The 22,561-nt window shown below is 45.6% G+C and overlaps 1 protein-coding gene across 2 annotated transcripts in view; it reads right to left on the reverse strand.

Annotated features, from left to right (window-relative positions):
• Window positions 1-22,561, reverse strand: part of LOC115202333 (zeta-sarcoglycan) — a 329,855-nt gene that overhangs the window by 289,752 nt on the left and 17,542 nt on the right. The gene's annotated exons all lie outside the window — the stretch shown is intronic.

Here is a 22,561-nt window from a genome sequence, read left to right on the forward strand (position 1 = left end):
GAGGTGAAGCTGAGTGTGTGTGTGTGTCTCTCTGAGAGGTGAAGCTGAGTGTGTGTGTGTCTCTCTCTGCGAGGTGAAGCTGAGTGTGTGTGTGTGTCTCTCTGAGAGGTGTAGCTGAGTGTGTGTGTGTGTCTCTCTGAGAGGTGAAGCTGAGTGTGTGTGTGTGTCTCTCTGAGAGGTGAAGCTGAGTGTGTGTGTGTGTCTCTCTGAGAGGTGAAGCTGAGTGTGTGTGTGTGTCTCTCTGAGAGGTGAAGCTGGGTAGTGTGTGTGCGTCTCTGTGAGAGGTGAAGCTGGGTGGTGTGCGTCTCTGTGAGAGCTGAAGCTGGGTGTGTGTGCGTCTCTGAGAGGTGAAGCTGGGTGTGTGTGCGTCTCTGAGAGGTGAAGCTGGGTATGTGCGTCTCTGAGAGGTGAAGCTGGGTGCGTGTGCGTCTCTGAGAGGTGAAGCTGGGTGTGTGTGTGTCTCTCTGAGAGGTGAAGCTGGGTGTGTGTGTGTGTCTCTCTGAGAGGTGAAGCTGGGTGTGTGTGTCTCTCTGAGAGGTGAAGCTGGGTGTGTGTGTGTGTCTCTCTGAGAGGTGAAGCTGGGTGTGTGTGCGTCTCTCTGAGAGGTGAAGCTGGGTGTGTGTGCGTCTGAGAGGTGAAGCTGAGTGTGTGTGCGTCTCTCTGAGAGGTGAAGCTGGGTAGGTGTGCATCTCAGAGAGGTGAAGCTGGGAGGTGCGTCTCTGAGAGGTGAAGCTGGGTGTGTGTGTGCATCTCTGAGAGGTGAAGCTGAGTGTGTGTGCGTCTCTCTGAGAGGTGAAGCTGCGGGTGTGGGCGTCTCTCTGGGAGGTGAAGCTGGGGGGGGGGCGTGTCTCTGAGAGGTGAAGCTGGGTGTGTGCGTCTCTCTGAGAGGTGAAGCTGGGGGGGGGGTGTCTCTGAGAGGTGAAGCTGGGTGTGTGCGTCACTCTGAAAGGTGAAGCTGGGGCGGGGCGTGTCTCTGAGAGGTGAAGCTGGGTGTGTGCGTCTCTCTGAGAGGTGAAGCTGGGTGGGTGCGTCTCTCTGAGAGGTGAAGCTGGGTGTGTGCGTCTCTCTGAGAGGTGAAGCTGGGTGTGTGTGCATCTCTCTGATCATCTGCTCAGGCAGTGTTCCCTCAAATAGCCTTTTTACAACCCGTATCGATCCACCCCATTTTACCATTCATACCAGCAACCTCCAGGGTCATTAGGAAAGGCTTGAAAGCAAACATCATCATTCCTAAGGGTGCTGCTTTGTGTGTGTGTGTGTGTGTGTGTGTGTGTGTGTGTGTGTGTGTGTGTGTGTGTGTGTGTGTGTGTGTGTGTGTGTGTGTGCGTGCGTGCGTGCGTGCGTGTGTGTGTGTGTGTGTGGTTATGCTTATGAAGCCCTGAAATCGTGCCAAACACAGGAGAAGGTTAGTGGGGAGTCCAGTGTGTGTGTCTACTGCCAATACAGCTAAGCAACAGATTGGGCCTAGCAGGGGAGACACAGCATAAGCAGGTCTTATACAAACACCACACAGACACACAGCATGGGCTAGTCCAGTACACAACACACTCCTGTCGTATCTCACTGGGCAGCATGTGGAGCTGTATCGTTCAAAGCATTTGGATGGAGGGGAGATGCACACAAATGCAAAAATGAACAATCAAACTGACGTCCCTGCAGATGAGCATGTCGATGGGGAAACTATCTGTATGGCTGTAAGGAACACCCCCGCTTGATTTTGGAAGAGTTTATTGAGATTTTGCTAAATGTCTTAAGGGGACTGAGGAACCCAACACAGAGAACAGGTCATGTACAGTACCAGTCAAACGTTTGGTCACACCTACTCATTACAGGGTTTTTCTTTATTTGACTATTTTCTACATTGTAGAATAACAGTGAAGACTTCAAAACTATGAAACAACACGTATGGAATCATGTAGCAACCAAAAAAGTGATAAACAAATCAAAATGGAAAGAACAGCTCAAATAAGCAAAGAGAAACGACAGTCAATCGTTACTTTATTAAGACATGAATGTCAGTCAATACGGAAAATTTGGAAGAACTTTGAGCATTTCTTCAAGCGCAGTCGCAAAAAAAATCAACTGTTCAGAGGAGACTGTGTGAATCAGGCATTCATCGTCGAATTGCTGCAAAGAAACCACTACTAAAGGACACCAATCAGAAGAAAAGACTTGCTTGGACCAAGAAACATGAGCAATGGACATTAGACCGGTGGAAATCTGTCCTTTGGCATGATAAGTCCAAATTATTATTTTGTTGGTTCCAAACGTCGTGTCTTTATGAGACGCAGAGTAGGTGAACAGATGATCTCTGCATGTGTGGTTCCCACCGTGAAGCATGGAGGAGGAGGTGTGATGGTGTGGGGGTGCTTTGCTGGTGACACTGTCAGTGATTTATTTAGAAATCAAGGCACACTTAACCAGCATGGCTACCACAGCATTCTGCAGCGATACTCCATCCCATCTGGTTTGCGCTTAGTGGGACTATCATTTGTTTTTCAACAGGACAATGACCCAACACACCTCCAGGCTGTGTAAGGGCTATTTGACCAAGAAGGAGAGTGATGGAGTGCTGCATCAAATCAAATCAAACTTTATTTGTCACATGCGCAGAATACGACAAGTGTAGAATTTACAGTGAAATGCTTACTTACGAGCCCTAAACCAACAGCGCAGTTCAAGAAGAAGATATTTACCAAGTGGGCTATAATAAAAAGTAATAATAAAAAGAAAAGGAGTGACGGAAAAGTGAAGGAAAAGCCGCCAACAAGAGCTCAGCATACAGTATGTGGGAACTTCCTCATGAAGCTGGTTGAGAGAATGCCAAGTGTGCAGAGCTGTCATCAAGGCAAAGGTTGGCTACTCTGAAGAATCTAAATAAAGAAAAACCCTTGAATGAGTAGGTGTGTCCAAACTTTTGACTGGTACTGTGTATTCACATGAATTGGATACAAAGGCGAGCACATATCTATAGCATACACACACTGTGTACAGCATTACATAACGCACACACACAAACGTTTGGGTGTATATTTAACACACACACATACACATTGTATATTTAACACACGCACACACACATTGTATATTTAACACACACACACACATTGTATATTTCACACACAAACACATTGTATATTTAACACACACACACACATTGTATATTTAACACACACACATACACATCCTCACCCATACAGTAGATGAACACACACACAGAAACTCTATTGCCATACACACCTACACATCTGTAGATGAATGTGACAAGACACACCTACACATCTCTAGATTCATGTCACAAGCGAGAGGATATACTGTATTTCTGCAGTGACAGTACTGCAGAAATCAGAGAGCCTCCGGTACACGGACACACACACACACACACAGACACACACACACACTCACAAGGCAGGCGGCAGAGACGCTATTAACAGGTAATTGCCTCTGAGGAGAGTCAGGAGGACATTTTCTCGGTGGGTCCTGCTACAGCCCTCCCTAATTAAAGCCCCTCACTTCCTCTAGTGACTGCTGCAGCTGCATCTCTCCCTCCATTCCTACCACTCTCTCATCTCACCTTCTCTCTCCCTGCCTCGTCTCTCATATCTTTGCTCTCTACCTTCCTCTTTCATCTCTCCCTCTCTCCATCTCCCTTTTTTTTATCTCTCTTGCTATTTATATGCTCAGTCCCTCCCTCTTTCCCTCCTACTCTCTCATCTCTTGCTTACCCCGCTCTCTTTTGCTACTCTCTCTCTCTTCTTAATCCCTCCCCCGTTCCCTTACTTTAGCTCAATCTCTCTCCCTCTAGCTCTCACTCCCGCTCTCCCCCTCGTTCACAATCTCTCTCCCTTCCTGGTGTTTGTGTGGAGAGATTAGATCCAGGATCCTCTGACTCTAACAGACATTATGAGAGAGAGAGAGAGAGAGAGAGAGAGAGAGAGAGAGAGAGAGAGAGAGAGAGAGAGAGAGAGAGAGAGAGAGGGAGGGATGGAGGCTGGGAGGGATTGAGCGAGAGGGGAGGGAGGGAGAGAGAGAGAGAGACAAGGGAGGGAGGGAGGGAGGGAGGGAGGGAGGGAGGGAGGGAGGGAGGGAGGGGGAGAGAGAGAGACAAGGGAGGGAGAGAGAGAGAGAGAGGAAGAGAGAGATGAGGGAGAGAGAGAGAGGAAGAGAGAGAGATGAGGGAGAGAGAGAAAGCGTTCACGTTCACCTTTTATCTCTCTGGGACTCACAGCAGAGCTCAGTCGGAGCAATTTGTATAGCAACAACTCAGCCACAGCCCAGTGTTCTTCTAGCTGTGTGTTTAACAGCATCTTAACCACACCGCCACGAGTGTCACAGCACCAACACCGCAAGTGTACATCTAAGCATCTATTGTTGATTAAGAATTACAGCTCCAGGGGTACGTGCTCAGTCCCCTCCTGTGCCCCTCCTGTACTCCCTGTTCACCCACGTCTGCGTGGCCATGCAAGACTCCAACACCTTCATTAAGTTTGCAGACGACACGGCGGTGGTAGGCCTGGTCACCGATGACAATACGACAGCCTATAGGGAGGTCAAAGACCTGGCAGTGTGGTGCCAGGACAGCAACCTCTCCCTGAACATGAGCAAGACAAAGGAGATGATCGTGGACTACAGGAAAAGGAGGGCCGTGGACACCCCCATTCACATCGACGGGGCTGTAGTGGAGCGGGTCGAGAGCTTCAAGTTCTTTGGTGTCCACATCAATAACGCCTATTCTCCTTCAGGAGGCTGAAAAGATTTGGCACGGGCCTCAGGTCCTCAAAATGTTCTACAGCTGCACCACCGAGAGCATCCTGAGGTGGTTGCATCACCACTTGGTATGGCAACTGCTCGGCATCCGACCGCAAGGCGCTACAGAGGGCAGTGGATACGACCCAGTACATCACTGGTGCCAAGCTTCCTGCCATCCAGGACCTCTATACCAGGTGGTGTCAGAGGAAGACCCTAAAAATGGTCAAAGACTCCAGCCACTCTAGTCATAGACTGTTCTCTCTGCTACCGCACGGCAAGTAGTACCGGAGCGCCAAGTCTAGGTCCAAGAGGCTTCTTAACAGCTTCTACCCCAAGCCATAAGACTGCTGAACATTAATAAATCAAATGGTTACCCTTATTTTATTATTATTTATAATGATGTTTTTGCACTGAGTCTCTTGCACAGGCTCGATGTACACTCACTGGACTCTACACACACACTCACACATACTACACTGACACTCGAACACACACACATTGACGCCACACACACATACATTCACACTCTTCACAAACACTGCTGCTACTCTCTGTTTATTATCTATCCTTGGTCACTTTACCTCTACCGACAGTACATGTACATATGACCTCAATTACCTCAATTACCTCCGCTAACCTGTACCCCCGCACATTGACTCTGTACCGGTACCCCCTGCATATAGCATCGTTATTGTTATTTTAGTGTGTTACTATTTTCCTCTAGTTTATTTAGCACATTTTTCGTACTTTTTAAAAACTCTGCACTGTTGGTTAAGGGCTCGCAAGTAAGCATTTCACGGTAAGGTCTGCACCTGCATCCTGTTGGATGTTTATTGAGCAGATGTAAGTATGAGCTCACATGACTGGTTCAGTTCAGTAGGCCCCATTCTGGCTCAGTTGACTGGTTCAGTTCAGTAGGCCACATTCTGGCTCAGTTGACTGGTTCAGTTCAGTAGGTCCATTCTGGCTCAGTTGACTGGTTCAGTTCAGTAGGCCCCATTCTGGCTCAGTTGACTGGTTCAGTTCAGTAGGCCACATTCTGGCTCAGTTGACTGGTTCAGTTCAGTAGGTCCATTCTGGCTCAGTTGACTGGTTCAGTTCAGTAGGCCCCATTCTGGCTCAGTTGACTGGTTCAGTTCAGTAGGCCACATTCTGGCTCAGTTGACTGGTTCAGTTCAGTAGGCCCCATTCTGGCTCAGTTGACTGGTTCAGTTCAGTAGGCCCCATTCTGGCTCAGTTGACTGGTTCAGTTCAGTAGGCCCCATTCTGGCTCAGTTGACTGGTTCAGTTCAGTAGGCCCCATTCTGGCTCAGTTGACTGGTTCAGTTCAGTAGGTCCATTCTGGCTCAGTTGACTGGTTCATTTCAGTAGGCCCCATTCTGTCTCAGTTGACTGGTTCAGTTTAGTAGGTCCCATTCTGGCTCAGTTGACTGGTTCAGTTCAATAGGCCCCATTCTGGCTCAGTTGACTGGTTCAGTTCAGTAGGCCCATTCTGGCTCACCTGACTGGTTCAGTTCAGTAGGCCCCATTCTGGCTCATATGAGTGGTTCAGTTCAGTAGGCCCCATTCTGGCTCAGTTGACTGGTTCAGTTCAGTAGGCTCCATTCTGGCTCACTTGACTGGTTCAGTTCAGTAGGCCCCATTCTGGCTCAGTTGACTGGTTCAGTTCAGTAGGCCCATTCTGGCTCACCTGACTGGTTCAGTTCAGTAGGCCCCATTCTGGCTCATATGAGTGGTTCAGTTCAGTAGGCCCCATTCTGGCTCACCTGACTGGTTCAGTTCAGTAGGCCCCATTCTGGCTCATATGAGTGGTTCAGTTCAGTAGGCCCCATTCTGGCTCACCTGACTGGTTCAGTTCAGTAGGCCCCATTCTGGCTCACCTGACTGGTTCAGTTCAGTAGGCCCCATTCTGGCTCAGTTGACTGAAGGATGTTCATTTTCTTCGGCTGATCTACAATGTTCAACAAGTAAATCAGGTTTGACGTGATCAACAGCAACGATGAAATGACCTCACAGAGGGAAACATTAACTCTGGAGTCTTCCAGTATCATTTATTACTCAACATCAACTCTGTTACACACATGGATACTTATATTGGTTAGCATGTCTATACGGTTAGCAGGTCCTACGTCACCTTGGTCCAATTGGGTAATAGCTCCGATTGCGTCATAGTTATAAGTTTACCACTGGACAGCTCGACACCGTCTGGCCTTTCCTCCGCCACTTAAAATGATTGAGGTATAAAGAGCAGAAGGGCCCTGGACACGTGTAGTCACAGTCAGACACACCTTCCAGTTTTCCCGCCCATAGGCGCCCTGCCTAATAAGGTCCCCTTCCTGTCAAACCTCCCAGACAAACTGCTCAGAGGTAGAGCGCCTAATAAGGTCATCTTCCTGTCAAACGCCTGGGGCGCCACTCCATTTTGCTCCCTTCCCATTTCAAGATTTCCTGTTCAGGGTTTTTCGAGTGCACTTTAACAGCTTTCTCTGTCGAGAGAAGGAAGTTTGGGAGCACTGAGACGTAGCACACAACTACGGGTTGTGTGGACTGCTGAGAAAGCATTTAGCTTTATCCAGCTCTTTTAGATGGAGTGTTAGCATTCAGGCTAGCTGTCTCACTAGTTGTGTAGAGAATTAAGGAAATCCCAGTCAGAGATAAAACATTTAGCTTGTTCCAAACTCTTCTAGTGAGGGCATTAGCCTCTTAGCTAACTTTTCTCACTTGCTTATGTCGGATTTGTGAGGAAAGGCGAAAACACTCAAGAGGCCTTGCCCTTCGTCAAGCATACCAATCGATCAAAAGGATGCGAGACAGAAAGACAGACAGCCAGACAAACAGACAGACATACAGAGAGACAGAGGAATTCTTTAGAAGCTGAGAACAAAAATAGCTCACGGGTTTCCTCCACTAGTCTAGCATGAGATTGTAGCGTAACTCAAGTTCTGGTACTGAGGACTTGGAAATAGAGTGCAATGAGCTTTCACAGTCTGACCGTAAATAACGGACTGGAGCCGGAAGTGTGTGAGTGAATGTGTCAATACTGTGTGTGTGTGTGTGTGTGTGTGTGTGTGTGTGTGTGTGTGTGTGTGTGTGTGTGCGTGCGTGCGTGCGTGCGTGCGTGCGTGTGTGTGTGTGTTGAAGCCGAGGACATCACCCACTCACTGACCTTCCAGCTGCTCTGAGGCTGACGTGAGAGACATAGGTAGAGCTGGCCCTTTGCACCAAAGTTATAGGCTACGTTACCATTCTCTACAGTAATCACTCATACACTTTCCTCGTGGATTTAAAGGCCCAGTGCTACGAGGTTGGAATAATACTGTCCAATTTTGAAAATGAATGCCCTTTTAGTGTAAGAGCTCTTTGAAAAGACCGCCTGAAATTTCAGCATGTTTTGAGGAAATCGCCAGGCGGCAAATGAGTTAATAAGCCAGAGGTCGGCAACCTTTTTTGTGTGGAGTGACAATTTACAATTTATCCTACCATTTCTAACATTCTGCGTGCCAGTTATGATTTTCATATGTGCATTACAACTAATTGTGTCTATTGAATATATAATTGCCCACAAATGGAATGGTTCCATGACTCGCTAAACAGAGGCGCTGTCCATTAGCACCACGGAGCTCCACTATAGGCCTACCTGCATCAGATGACCTCCTTTTAAAACGCATCTATAATACTGAAGTAGTACTGTACTTCCTCATGTTATTCCATTGCAGTATGTGTATTTGTCTGACCTGCAGCTGTGGTCAGCAGTTTTAATGTGACGGTCATTTTCATTTTGTCTGCATTTGAAGTCGGCCTTATTTTGACTTGATTGGCTGTATTAGTGGCTTTATGTACACAACCGTTCAAAAGTTTGGGGTCACTTAGAAATGTCCTTGTTTTTGAAAGAAAAAAAAAAAAAAATGTCCATTAAAATATCATCAAATTGATCAGAAATACAGTGTAGACATTGTTAATGTTGTAAATGACTATTGTAGCTGGAAATAGCAGATTTTTTATGGAATATCTACATAGGAGTAGAGAGGCCCATTATCAGCAACCATCACTCCTGTGTTCCAATGGCACATTGTGTTAGCTAATCCAAGTTTATCATTTTAAAAGGCTAATTGATCATTAGAAAACCCGTTTGCCAATTATGTTAGCACAGCTGAAAACTGTTGTCCTGATTAAAGAAGCAATAAAACTTCGTTAGACTAGTTGAATATCTGAAGAATCAGCATTTCTGGGTTCGATTACAGGCTCAAAATGGCCAGAAACAAATACCTTTCTTCTGAAACTCGTCAGTCTATTCTTGTTCTGAGAAATGAAGGCTATTCCATGCGAGAAATTGCCAAGAAACTGAAGATCTCGTACAACACTGTGTACTACTCCCTTCACAGAACAGAGCAAACTGGCTCTAACCAGAATAGAAAGACAAGTGGGAGGCCCCGGTGCACAACTGAGCAAGAGGACAAGTATATTAGTGTGTCTAGTTTGAGAAACAGATGCCTCACAAGTCCTCAACAGGCAGCTTCATTAAATAGTACCCGCAAAACACCAGTCTCAACGTCAACAGTGAAGAGGCGACTCCGGGATGCTGGCCCTCTAGGCAGAGTTGCAAAGAAAAAGCCATATCTCAGACTGGCCAATAAAAAGAAAAGATTAAAATGGGCAAAGAACATAGATAGTGGACAGAGGAAGATTGGGAAAAAAGTGTTATGGACAGATGAACCTAAGTATGAGGTGTTTGGATCACAAAGAAGAACATTCGTGAGATGCAGAAAAAATTCTAACATGCTGGAGGTGTGCTTGACGCCATCTGTCAAGCATGGTGGAGGCAATGTGATGCTCTGGGTGTGCTTTGGTGGTGGTAAAGTGGGAGCTTTGTACAGTGTAAAAGGGATCTTGAAGAAGGAAGGCTATCACTCCATTTTGCAACGCCATGCCATACCTTACCTTGTGGATGGCGCTTAATTGGAGCCAATTTTCTCCTCCAACAGGACAATGACCCAAAGCACAGCTCCAAACTATGCAAGAACTATTTAGGGAAGAAGCAGTCAGCTGGTATTCTGTCTATAATGGAGGGGCCAACCTTGGCTTGCCAAGTCGAATCCCCTCCCGTGCCAAGGCTGGCCAGTTTGCCTTAGGTTGCCGACCCCTGTAATAGACCAATAAGAAAGAGATTTCCAAACCTCTCTGCCAATAACAGCTAGTTTTCAGTTTTCCCCTCCCCACTCAGACCAATCCCAGACAGTCCGAGCAAAATTGTAGCTCTTTGCTAAAAAGCTATTTTTGTTTCTTTTTTACCATTTTAATTTAAACAAAATCACAGTAAGGTACTTAATTGTTACACAGAAATGATTTTATATTGCGATAGAAACCGCTGCATTGGACTTTTTAAAGAAATGGATTGCTATTGGTATAATTAATATGGTGGAAACTCCCTCCAGTCATGCTTGTACTAATCAAAATATTTAAAAAGCATGAGGGGAGTGATGAACAAGTCCACACTCCTGGAGTAGGGTATAGAGAAACAGAACACAGTCATTTTATGGAGAGTTTGGCTAACTTGAGGGTTGGACGCCATCTTTGTTCTACCTGAGTACGTTCATTCAAGTATAATTGTCAATGGTGTGCATACTGGGAGCGGAGTCAAGTGCAGGAGAGCAGAGTTGTGAACAGGCGCACACTTTATTTAGGCAGGAGAAACCAACAGACGGACGCCACTGCGTCGAAAACCTCCCGCCAATATGCCAAAGTTTAAAACACGCAAACAGTCACAAAAATATGTACAAGCAAATAAACATACCTTGTGAAATAAAACACGGAATAAACGCACACCAGAAATAGCGCGGCAAACATGACACGTAACACGAAACAATCTCACACAAAGACATGAGGGGGAACAGAGGAATAAATACATGTAGTGTGATTGGGGAATGAAAACCAGGTGTGCAGGGAACAAGACAAAACAAATGGAGAAATTAAAAATGGAGCGGCGATGGCTAGAAAGCCGGTGACGTCGACCGCCGAACGCCGCCCGAACAAGGAGAGAAGCCGACTTCAGCGGAAGTCGTGACAATAATGGTTATCCTATTGGCTCTCTCTCCAATTCCACTCATTCAGGCTGGACGGCTCTAGACTCCAGCTCTAACTCTCATGTGAGCAGAATTAATTCTTTAGGATCGGTGTTCTGTCAACGGGACAGTTGTAAGTCATGCAGCGCGTTATGTCAAGATCACAGATTTTAGAGAAACAACAAATGTCGGTACATATAAGTGTCTTATATCGGCTGAAAGCTTAAATTCTTGTTAATATAACTGCATTGTCCAATTTATTGTAGCTTTAACTGCGAAAAAATGCCATGCTATTGTTTGAGGAGAGCTCCTAACAACAAAACACTTTGTTCACCGCAATAGGTTTGATAAATTCATCTCTGAAGGTGAAATGTGTACTTACATTCTGAAATTGCTCTGATTTATCATCCAAAGTGTCCCAGAGATAACATGAAGTGTCGTTTTGTTAGATAATGCCTTTTTTCATATCCTAAAAAGGTCCATATAGCATGCACGATCGATTTTGTATTTCCACTCTTTCAATTTGCAAAGAAAGGAATCTGTGAAAATCTCACCCTAAATGTTGTTTCAACGAGTCTATATATTCCTCAGAGATCCTAGAAGGTAACAAGACTTCACTATTTCATTAGGGGTGTAGTATATCCTATAGGACACCATATTTGGTCAGAGAGCGCCACCTTCATGGCACGCCGATGACGCGGGCGGCCATCACTTGAACGACTGTATCTTTGTCAAATAAGCACCAATCGGGGTCAAACTAAGCTACGGGAGTATCTGGAAACCCTGTATCGTTTGTAAATGTAGCTACTAACCTTGTACGACCGCATGCCTTTCAATTTTGGACAAAAATTATAAGGATATTCAGAGTAATGAAGTTATAAAAACGGGTTGTTTTGCAAATTTTGAACTTATAATATGACTACTAATACTTGGAAAGCTAAATCAAAGTCCAAGTATACAGATTTGATGATATTCTTGCAGAAAAAAATGGAATATTAATGCGAATGTCTCCTTTACGATTTGCCCAAATGTACCTGGGGACTTCACACTAAAATTACTGTACTTCAGGCATACTTCAGGTTATCCATCTGAAACTTTGCACATTCACTGCTGCCATCTTGTGGACACTATCGGAATTACAATCGGAGTGATGGCTAGAACTATGACCTTTCTCTTGCATTTCAAAGATGGTGGTAGAAAAAGACCAGTTGTTTTTTTCTTTGTATTTTCTTCTACCAGATCTATTGTGTTATATTCTCCAACATTCAATTCACATTTCCACAAACTTTAATGTGTTTCCTTTCAAATGGTACCAAGAAAATGCATATCCTTGCTTCAGGGCCTGAGCTACAAGCAGTTAGATTTGGGTATGTCATTTAGGCGAAAATGGGAAAAAAAGGGGGCTATCCTTAAAGGTTGTAAACAAGTTCTCCAAATTCTGTATATTCTCACACACACCCACACACAAAAGATTTTCAAGTAGATTTCAGTCAAAATTGTAACTCGGCCACTCAGGAATATTCACTGTCTTCTTGGTTAGCAACTCCAGTGTAGATTTGGGCTTGTGTTCTAGGTTATTGTCCTGCTGAAAGGTGAATTCATCTCCCAGTGTCTGGTGGAAAGCAGACTGAACCAGATTTTCCTCTAGGATTTTGTCTGTGCTTAGCTCCATTCAGTAAATGTTTCATCCTGAAAAACTCCCCAGTCCTTAACGATTACAAACATACCCATAACATGATATGGAGAGTGGTACGCAGTAATGGATTGGATTGGATTTTGCCCAAACATAACATTTTGTGTTCAGGACAAAAAGTGAATTGCTTTAGCACACGTTTTGTAGTATTACTTTAGTGCCTTGTTGCAAACAGGATGCATGTTTTGGAATATTTGTATTCTGTACAGGCTTCCTTCTTTTCACTCTGTCAATTAGGTTAGTATTGGGAGTAACTACAACGTTGTTGATCCATCCTCAGTTTTCTCCTTTCACAGCCATTAAAATCTGTAACTGTTTTAAAGTCACCATTGGCCTCATGGTGAAATCCCTGAGCGGTTTCCTTCCTCTCCGGCAACCGAGCTAGGAAGGACGCCTGTATGTTTGTAGTGACTGGGTGTATTGATACACCATCCAAAGTGTAATTAATAACTTCACCATGCTCAAAAGGGTATTCAACGTCTGCTGTTTTTACCCATCTACCGATAGCTGCCCTTCTTTGCGAGGCATTGGAAAACTTCCCTGGTCTTTGTGGTTGAATCTGTGTTTGAAATTCACTGCTCGACTGAGGGACCTTACAACTAATTGCATGTGTGGGGTACAGAGATGAGGTAGTCACTCAAAAATCAGGTTAAACACTATTATTGTACACAGAGTGAGTACATGCAACTTATTATGTGACTTCTTAAGCACATTTTTACTTATTGACTCAAGACATTTCGCATTTACATTTTACATTTTAGTAAAAATAAAACAAAAAATCTATTCCACTTTGACATTATGGAGTATTGTGTGTTGGCCAGTGACAAAGAAAATCTACATTTAATCAATTTCAAATTCAGGCTGTAACACAACTAAACGTGGAAAAAATCAAGGAGTGTGAGTATGTTCAGTGAAGAGTGAAAAAGCATACTCACTAATCACCCATCACACAAATGCACACAGACAGACACACACACACACACAGACCTCCACACACCTTTGATCAACTGCATGGCTCACGGCTGGACCGTTCCTTGGTCAAAGATGGATGAAAGGCCATGCACTCTAGCTCTCTAATCACTGTGCATACACACACATACACATATTGATATGGACACACACACACACACACAAACAAACTTTCTTTCAATCGCTCTCTCTCTCTCTCTCTCTCTCTCTCACACACAAACACACACACACACACACACACACACACACTAGGAGTCTGGATGTAGGGCTGGGCTTCCTACTTCAAACTGTGAGTGGATGTTTTTATTTTTTTGTTTACCATTTATTTAACTAGGCAAGTCAGTTACAGTTTTTTACGATTGCTTACACACTAAAATGTAACTTTTCCCACAATTAGCAAAACCTTACACTCAAGGAGCAAAACACAAGGCTAGATTTGAACAACTGTAAGCACATTGTGAGCTTCACACTATTTGCAAAACATTACACACAGTGGTTTGCAAAACACTAGACACACTTGTATACATCAGACACAGAAGTATATCATGATGTCACTTCCTTGCAATTCCAAAGCACTGACTGTCAAATTACCACACCTATGAACCAATCTGTTAAACACAGCCATCAGCTGCACAAACACATGATTACTAAATTGTAGACACACCAATCAGGTTTAAGCACTATAAAAATGCAGCAGGTAGGTTCACCTGCCTTCAACCACAATGGAAGGAGTCAGAAGAAGAGTGAGGGTGAGAGGAGGAGAACACAGAGGAGGAGAACACAGAGGAGGAGAACACAGAGGAGGAGAACACAGAGGAGGAGAACACAGAGGAGGAGAACACAGAGGAGGAGAAGGAGGTAGAGGAAGAGGCTGAGGCCGAGCCAGAGGTCGAGGAAGACCTGAAGCAGGAGGAGAACGTGCACAAAGAAGAGGAGGACCAAACTTATCAAATGACATTCGTGCAACACTAGTGGACCATGTTGTGAACCACGGATTGACGCTGAGGGAGGCTGGACTGAGAGTTCAGCCAAATCTTAGCAGATATACAGTGGCATCTGTCATAAGGACTTTTCAACAGGAAAACAGGTAAAAGATCTGTCACAGTTACGGTAATCAGCCGCTTATTGTATGCACCATATCAGCACTTGTGATACCCCTTCCTGTGACATTGTACAGTAAATTACATGTATTATTCTCTACATAGGATTGAGGGTCGGGAACGACAAGGAGGAAGGGGGCCCATATTCACGCAAGAACAAGAGAGATAATAAACATGGATTTGGCCAATAATGCTATCAGGCTCAGAGAACTACAAGCCAACATTATCGGTGACCATGCCATTTTCAATAATGTCCATCAGGCCTCTCAGTCAACACTGGCACGCATCCTGAAAAGACATCAGGATCAAATGAAACAACTTTATTGAGTGCGTTTTTGAGCGGAATTCAGAGGGTCAAACAGCTGCGGCATGAGTATGTGGAGGTTTGTATTGTTGACTTTAGCACTGTGATGTTGCATACTGCACACATGACTTTTTTACATTGACTGTATACTAGACCTATCCTGAACTACACAATCTTGTCTTTCACTGTATTTCAGGGAGTTTTGCAGATGGATGCTGAGGAAATCCTGCATGAATTCATATATATTGATGAGGCAGGGTTCAACCTCACAAAAGCAAGAAGGAGAGGCAGAAATATCATTGGCCACAGGGCTATAATCAATGTCCCAGGGCAACGTGGGGGTAACATCACCCTTTGCGCTGCCGTTTCACAGCATGGGGTTCTCCTCCGTCATGCCAAAATGCGCCGTTACAAAACACCTCGCATTTTTGGACCGATTGCACCACATCGTCACAGCAGGTAATGAAATGCACCAGATGCAATACACTCATCTGGGACAATGTGTCATTCCACTGCTTTGGTCCAGAACTGGTTTCAACACCATCCACAGTTGACAGTACTATACCTTCCACCATACTCTCCGTTTCTAAACCCTATGGAAGAGTTTTTCTCTGCATGGCGGTGGAAGGCTTACAATCTCCAGCCCCAGGCTCAGGTACCCCTCATTCAGGCCATGGAGGACGCCTGTGACCAAGTCCACGCCGCAGCTGTGCAAGGATGGATTCGACATTCAAGACGGTTCTTCCCGCATTGTCTTGCTAATGAGGATATTGCTTGTGATGTTGATGAAATTCTCTGGCCAGATCCAGCTAGGCGAAGAGATAATGTATAGTATGTTTACTGTAGTATTTTCTGTACAATATTGTCAGTTTTTTTTCAGATTATTTTTTATGTTTGTTGTTGTTATTTACTGTAATTGTAACCTGTACTGGATACAGTATTTTACGTTTGTCTGTTTACTGAGCTAACAGTGTTATGCACACTACTGTAGTAGCATGAAAACTGGGACATGTTTTGTTGTGATTTTCCATGTTGACATGTTGACTGATTTGGGTATATGGAGAGAAATAAATGATATTTTCCTCAGTCTGCAGCATTGGTCTTGTAGTGTTTGTATAGTTGCACTTTCTCTGTGTACTTAATTTACAGTACTCTAATCACTGACAATTAGACTTGCTAAAAGTGTTTTAGGTTAGCAACAGCAGTGTGTAACTGGTTCAAAAAGATTGAAGTCATATGAAATGTGTGTTTCGTATGGTAACAAAATATAGTTTTTATGAAGTCGTGAATAGTTTTGACAAAAGTGTTCCATTTTGCAAATTATCTGAAGTGTTGTGCTACTTTGGTGTAGGGTTGATAATTGTGTGTAGTATTTTGACAAACCGGGCCCTGTTTTCAAAATTGTGCTTAAACAAAAAAACTGTAAGAACAAATTCTTATTTGCAATGACGGCCTACCAAAAGGCCTCCTGCGGGCACAGGGGCTGGGATTAAAAATATAAATAAATTAAAATATAGGACAAAACACACATGACGAGACAACACTACATGTAGGGCTCCCTTCTCTCCCTCCACAGTTAGGATCAAACTGAGTCTAAATGTAGGGCTACCTTCTCTCCCTCCACAGTTAGGGTCAAACTGAGTCTAGATGTAGAGCTTACTTCTCTCCCTCCACAGTTAGGGTCAAACTGAGTCTAGATGTAGAGCTTACTTCTCTCCCTCCACAGTTAGGATCAAACTGAGTCTAAATGTAGGGCTACCTTCTCTCCCTCCACAGTTAGGATCAAACTGTGAGTCTAGATGTAGAGCTTACTTCTCTCCCTCCACAGGATCAAACTGTGAGTCTAAATATAGGGCTACCTTCTCTCCCTCCACAGTTAGGATCAATGCCAGCTTTTATCTTTTGGTTCCTCTTGACAAAGACCTCATCTTCCTGACACACAGAGAGAGGGGAACATGGGATAGAACCTTGGAAACAATTCCATCCCATACTTTATTTCTCTGCTTCTCTTGATCTCTCTCTCTGCTCTCCCCTCGTCTTCTCTCCCTCCCCTCTGCTCTCCCTTCCCTCCTCTTCTCTTCCTCAAAAGAAAACACTTGTGCGTATGTGTAGGAGGGAGATTGGGAGGTTGGGATATTATTTTCAATGAGCGATAGAGAACGAGAGAGAGATTAAAAAATACATCAACTTTATTTAGCTCAAATACTTACTGTACATCAAAACAAACATTTCATTTGAAGACTAGAAAGGGTCAAACCAAGCCCCCCCTCGTCCATCGCACACAGAACCCCACTGACGCCCCACACCCCTACAAAGTCCCCCAGACGGTTCACCAGCACCCCATATACATGCTCCAGTTTTAGCCGAGCCAGCACCAGCACCAGCACCAGCATCAGCACCAGCAATACAGCTCTCTACATCCCGTCCCCAGCCTCTCATGTTTTCCTCGTCTTCCATTTTGAAATGTTTGCCTGTCCCACCAGGTAGTTCACCAGTCAATCCCTACGCCCATTGGCTACAGTATACTGAGGCCCTCCAACATATAGGTTCACAGCCAACCCCAGTTCACCTTAGCCGCATCCTCAAACAACACTAAAGCCCTGCTAACCTCGTCTACATCTCCCTCCCCTCTAACAAACACTGTTACACCATCAGAATAGCAGCAGGTAGCCTAGTGGTTAGAGCGCTGGGCCAGAAACCGAAAGATTTCTAAATCAAATCCCTGAGCTGACAAGGTAAAAATCTGTCGATCTGCCCCTGAACAAGACACTGTTCCTAGGCCGTCATTGTAAATAAGAATTTGTTCTTAACCGACTTGCCTAGTTAAATAAAGGAAAAAATAAAAAATAAGCCGACAATGAAACCGTCTCCCCACCTACTGCAGCGTCTCCCTCAGCCTACACAGCAGTGGCTCTCTGGCTCCTGCCTAATCTACCTAATCCCTCTCCTAACTGGGACTGGCCGGCTCAAGTCCTGATCATACATCCTAGTGATGTCTATCACATCTCTCAAAGAAACAAGTTGTCCAGAGTACGCCTGGTCCCTGTCCAAACAACCTTTCAGCCGATTTGCCAAACACTTGGACAGTATTTAATCCAAGCAGAGCAACGATACTGGCCTCGTTCTTCAATAGAGCTAGGTCCCCCTTCTTCAGCAGTAGTGACAGCACTGCCCACTGGCAGCTGACTGGTAGTACTGAGCTCTCAAAGGACTCCCGAAAGACCTTTAAGTGGTCCCTCCCCAATACACCCCAGAAACATTTATAAAACTCAGCTGTCAGTCCATCGACCCCTGGCGCATGGCCTGGGGAGAGCTGCTGCACAGTCGCTGTTAGTTCCTGAAATGAAAAATCACCCTCTAGCCCAGCAATCTGCTCAGGCCCGAGCTTAGGCATCCCCTGCAGAATCTGCTGAGCCCACTGTGGATCAGTGTTGCTGCCACCGTAGAGGTCTGCGTAGAAGTCCGTAGTCAACCTCCTCGTCTCCGCTGGAGACCACGTCAGACACCCTGAAGGACGCCGCAGATGGAACGTCGGCTTTTTGCTGCGCCGACTTCTTCTCCGGGCTGAAGAAGAACACACTCGGAGCACACTACCTTCACCCATGTACAGCTCCTCCCTCCCTGATTTCTGTCCCTCCACACATGTACCAATCCATACTGTTCTAACATATGGTTAAAACCACCCCGAATGTGGATGAGCTTCCTCCCAGTTCCTATCTGGTGTCGTCTGTCGTACAGTTCCACAACCAAAAGAGGTAAACAGACAAGGGGAAGTAATCACCCTGTGTTGAATGATCATGTCATTTATTGTTCCCTTTTTCTCTTCTACCATCGTCTTTCCTTTTGGCTGGACCTTTTCCTTTCCTTACTACTGAGACGTGGCCATTTAGACGCCAACGTTGCAATTCCGATGGTTGGGGCTGAGTCTGGACCCAGGGTGGAGGCAGAGGCTGCCCCGAAACCCCCGGCCTGCTCTCAGATCTGGAGCCAGACGTGACAGAGGATCCAACAGCGTCCTGCTCGCCCCGCTTTCTGGGCGTGCTGCTTACGTCCCATCTCCCCTCAATCAAAACACCTCAGACTTCCTGTAGTCGCGTAAACCATGTAGGCTTTCCCCTCAAACCTCACCTGATACGAAATATCAAAAGTTTGTGTTTGTGAGGTTAAAAACGTGAAAACTTTCCTTCTACAAGCGCTAACACGTTTCAACAGTGGGTTTTTACACCCATGTAATAACTCTCTCATTGGGCTGGCAAATTTCCAGTAACGTGCGAGCTCTCGCATCAGGTCGCCATCAGGAACGAACGGTGGTAAATTGGATATAGAAACCCTCGTAGCTGGAGAGAACAGTGGCGCAATTTGCAAAAAGACATCATTTAGAGTGACATGTGTCTCAACCAGCCTGTTGACGAGGCACTACTCTTTCAGAAACACAGCCAATGCTTTATTCAACCAGCCTGTTGACGAGGCACTCCTCTTTCAGAAACACAGCCAATGCCTGATTCAACCAGCCTGTTGACGAGGCACTCCTCTTTCAGAAACACAGCCAATGCCTGATTCAACCAGCCTGTTGACGAGGCACTCCTCTTTCAGAAACACAGCCAATGCCTGATTCAACCAGCCTGTTGACGAGGCACTCCTCTTTCAGAAACACAGCCAATGCTTTATTCAACCAGCCTGTTGACGAGGCACTCCTCTTTCAGAAACACAGCCAATGCCTGATTCAACCAGCCTGTTGACGAGGCACTCCTCTTTCAGAAACACAGCCAATGCCTGATTCAACCAGCCTGTTGACGAGGCACTCCTCTTTCAGAAACACAGCCAATGCCTGATTCAACCAGCCTGTTGACGAGGCACTCCTCTTTCAGAAACACAGCCAATGCCTGATTCAACCAGCCTGTTGACGAGGCACTCCTCTTTCAGAAACACAGCCAATGCTTTATTCAACCAGCCTGTTGACGAGGCACTCCTCTTTCAGAAACACAGCCAATGCCTGATTCAACCAGCCTGTTGACGAGGCACTCCTCTTTCAGAAACACAGCCAATGCCTGATTCAACCAGCCTGTTGACGAGGCACTCCTCTTTCAGAAACACAGCCAATGCCTGATTCAACCAGCCTGTTGACGAGGCACTCCTCTTTCAGAAACACAGCCAATGCCTGATTCAACCAGCCTGTTGACGAGGCACTCCTCTTTCAGAAACACAGCCAATGCTTTATTCAACCAGCCTGTTGACGAGGCACTCCTCTTTCAGAAACACAGCCAATGCCTGATTCAACCAGCCTGTTGATGCATTATTGAAAAATGATATAGAGAAATAAGAACAGAAAACCCTCTCACAACCCGCACACCAACAACTCCCGAGAGAGAGAGAGAGAGAGAGAGAGAGAGAGAGAGGGAGAGAGAGAGAGAGAGAGAGAGAGAGAGAGAGAGAGAGAGAGAGAGAGAGAGAGAGAGAGAGAGTGAGAGAGAGTGGAGAAGACAAGAGAAAGCCATATAGGGAGAGAAAGAGAGAATGTGGGAAGCAGCGCCTGCTCGGGGCGGTCATCGAACAGCAGCAAAGGCACTACTTGGATTCTATTTTGAGTCACTGCTTAAGTTGAGGTCAGTGCTACTCTCTGGATGTGTCCCAAATGGTACCTTATTAGCCACATAGTGCACTACCTTTGACCAGCCCTATGGGCCCTGATCACAAGTAGTGAACTATAAAGGGAGTAGGTTTCCATTTGGGGGACAGCCTCTGGCAGAGCAGCATGTTAATTAGACTGAAGAGGTGGAAAAGGAGGAGGAGGAGGAGAGTAAGGGTGAAGGGGAGGGAGGGAGGGCTCAGAGACAGAAACAGCACTCTCATTCTCAACCACTGGTTTAGTGGCTATGCAGAAAGAAAAGGAGAAGAAGAGAGAGAGAGAGAGAGGGAGGAGGAGGAGCGAGAGGGAGGAGGAGAGAGAAGGGGAGGAGGAGGAGGAGGAGAGAGAGAGGGAGGGAGGGGAGAGAGAGAGACAGGGCTTGTGCTCTGATCTGGGTATGCATTTGCAAGGGTCATCAGCAACCACCCATCAGCAATTTCACTGAGACCTGTCAATCCATCCACCTGTCAATCCATCCACCTATCAATCCATCCACCTATCAATCCATCCACCTATCAATCCATCAAGCTATCAATCCATCCACCTATCAATCCATCCACCTATCAATCCATCAAGCTATCAATCCATCCACCTATCAATCCGTCAAGCTATGAATCCATCCAACTATCAATCCATCCACCTGTCAATCCATCAACCTATCACTGCACGAAATGATGAGAGCGAGAGAAAACACTTGAGGCATCCTTAATTTAACACTGAATGAAACCAGGGTGGTAGAGAGAGAATAATAGGTGAAGGATGGGAACAGAGGGAGGATGAAGGGAGAGAATGGAGAGAGACCTTGACAGACTGTGAGGGGGAGAGACAGAGAGAGAGAGAGAGAGAGAGAGAGAGAAAGAAATAAATATTTTTTTTAAACTCAGGCAAATCTTTGAATCTCCCTCAAAATGCTGGCGAGAGAGAGAAAGAGAGAGAGAGAGAAAGAGAGAGAAAGAGAGAGAGATGTGCTAAGGTGTCTTGAAGAATCAGTCATCGCGATGATTCCCTGACATAGCGTGATTTCAAAAACAACCCTTTGGATCAAAGTCTCGCCTCTTTTCTCGAATGTGATTTTAAAATGGGTAGCGGGCGATGAAAGGAGGGCTGGAAGAAAGAAAGAGAGGATAAAATAGAAAGAGGGAGACATTTAGGGATTTCAAGCAGCCAAGGTCACAGACTAATGAACTGGGGAAAGAGAGAGAACCTTGGCAAAGGGAGCACCGTGGTTTATGACTGTCGCGACTGTGCCTGTGTGTGTGTGTGTGTGTGTGTGTGTGTGTGTGTGTGTGTGTGTGTGTGTGTGTGTGTGTGTGTGTGTGTGTGTGTGTGTGTGTGTGTGTGTGTGTGTGTGTGTAAGCATGATGGAGTTATATCAGGGGATGCTGCGACATCGCCACCCGTTCACCTGAGAGGGAGAGAAAAGGAGGGGGAGAGAGTGAGACAGGGAAAGTTGTACAGAGAGCGAGAGAGTGAGACAGGGAAAGTGGTACAGAGAGAGAGAGAGTGAGACAGGGAAAGTGGTACAGAGAGAGAGAGAGAGAGAGAGAGAGAGAGGGACCCAGGACCAGACAGAGAGGGGGGTGCTAACCTAGCGGTCTCGCTACAGCAGCCAGATGACATATTTACATGCAGCCAGAATATCATCTGTCTGAGGTAAATGAACGCTATGTGAAATAGTGGGTTTAAGTAGGCAGCCTTCCCAGAACAGGGCCGTGTAGATCATCTCCCAATCACGAACCCTCTCTGCTCCTCCTCTCCACCCCCAGACTACCACAGACGTCCGCAGAGCCAGGAGAGAGGGGAAGGAGGCGCAAGAGAGGTAAGTACACTACACAAGAGAAGCATCTACTGCAAACAACATGGACGAGACAGGAGAAAGGAAATCAACACAGTCATGTCGGGGCTGGATCTAGAATCTATATCCTCAAGGATTTTCAACCTCATGTTTGAAAAGCAACATAATCACACTACTTAATGGCACTTGCTTGTTCCAGCACTGTACTACCGATTACTGTAGTCAACCATCCAAAGACAGATGAAGTTACGATTTGCACAAGATTT

Source organism: Salmo trutta, chromosome 11 (assembly GCF_901001165.1).
Source record: "Salmo trutta chromosome 11, fSalTru1.1, whole genome shotgun sequence".
NCBI lineage: Eukaryota > Metazoa > Chordata > Actinopteri > Salmoniformes > Salmonidae > Salmo > Salmo trutta.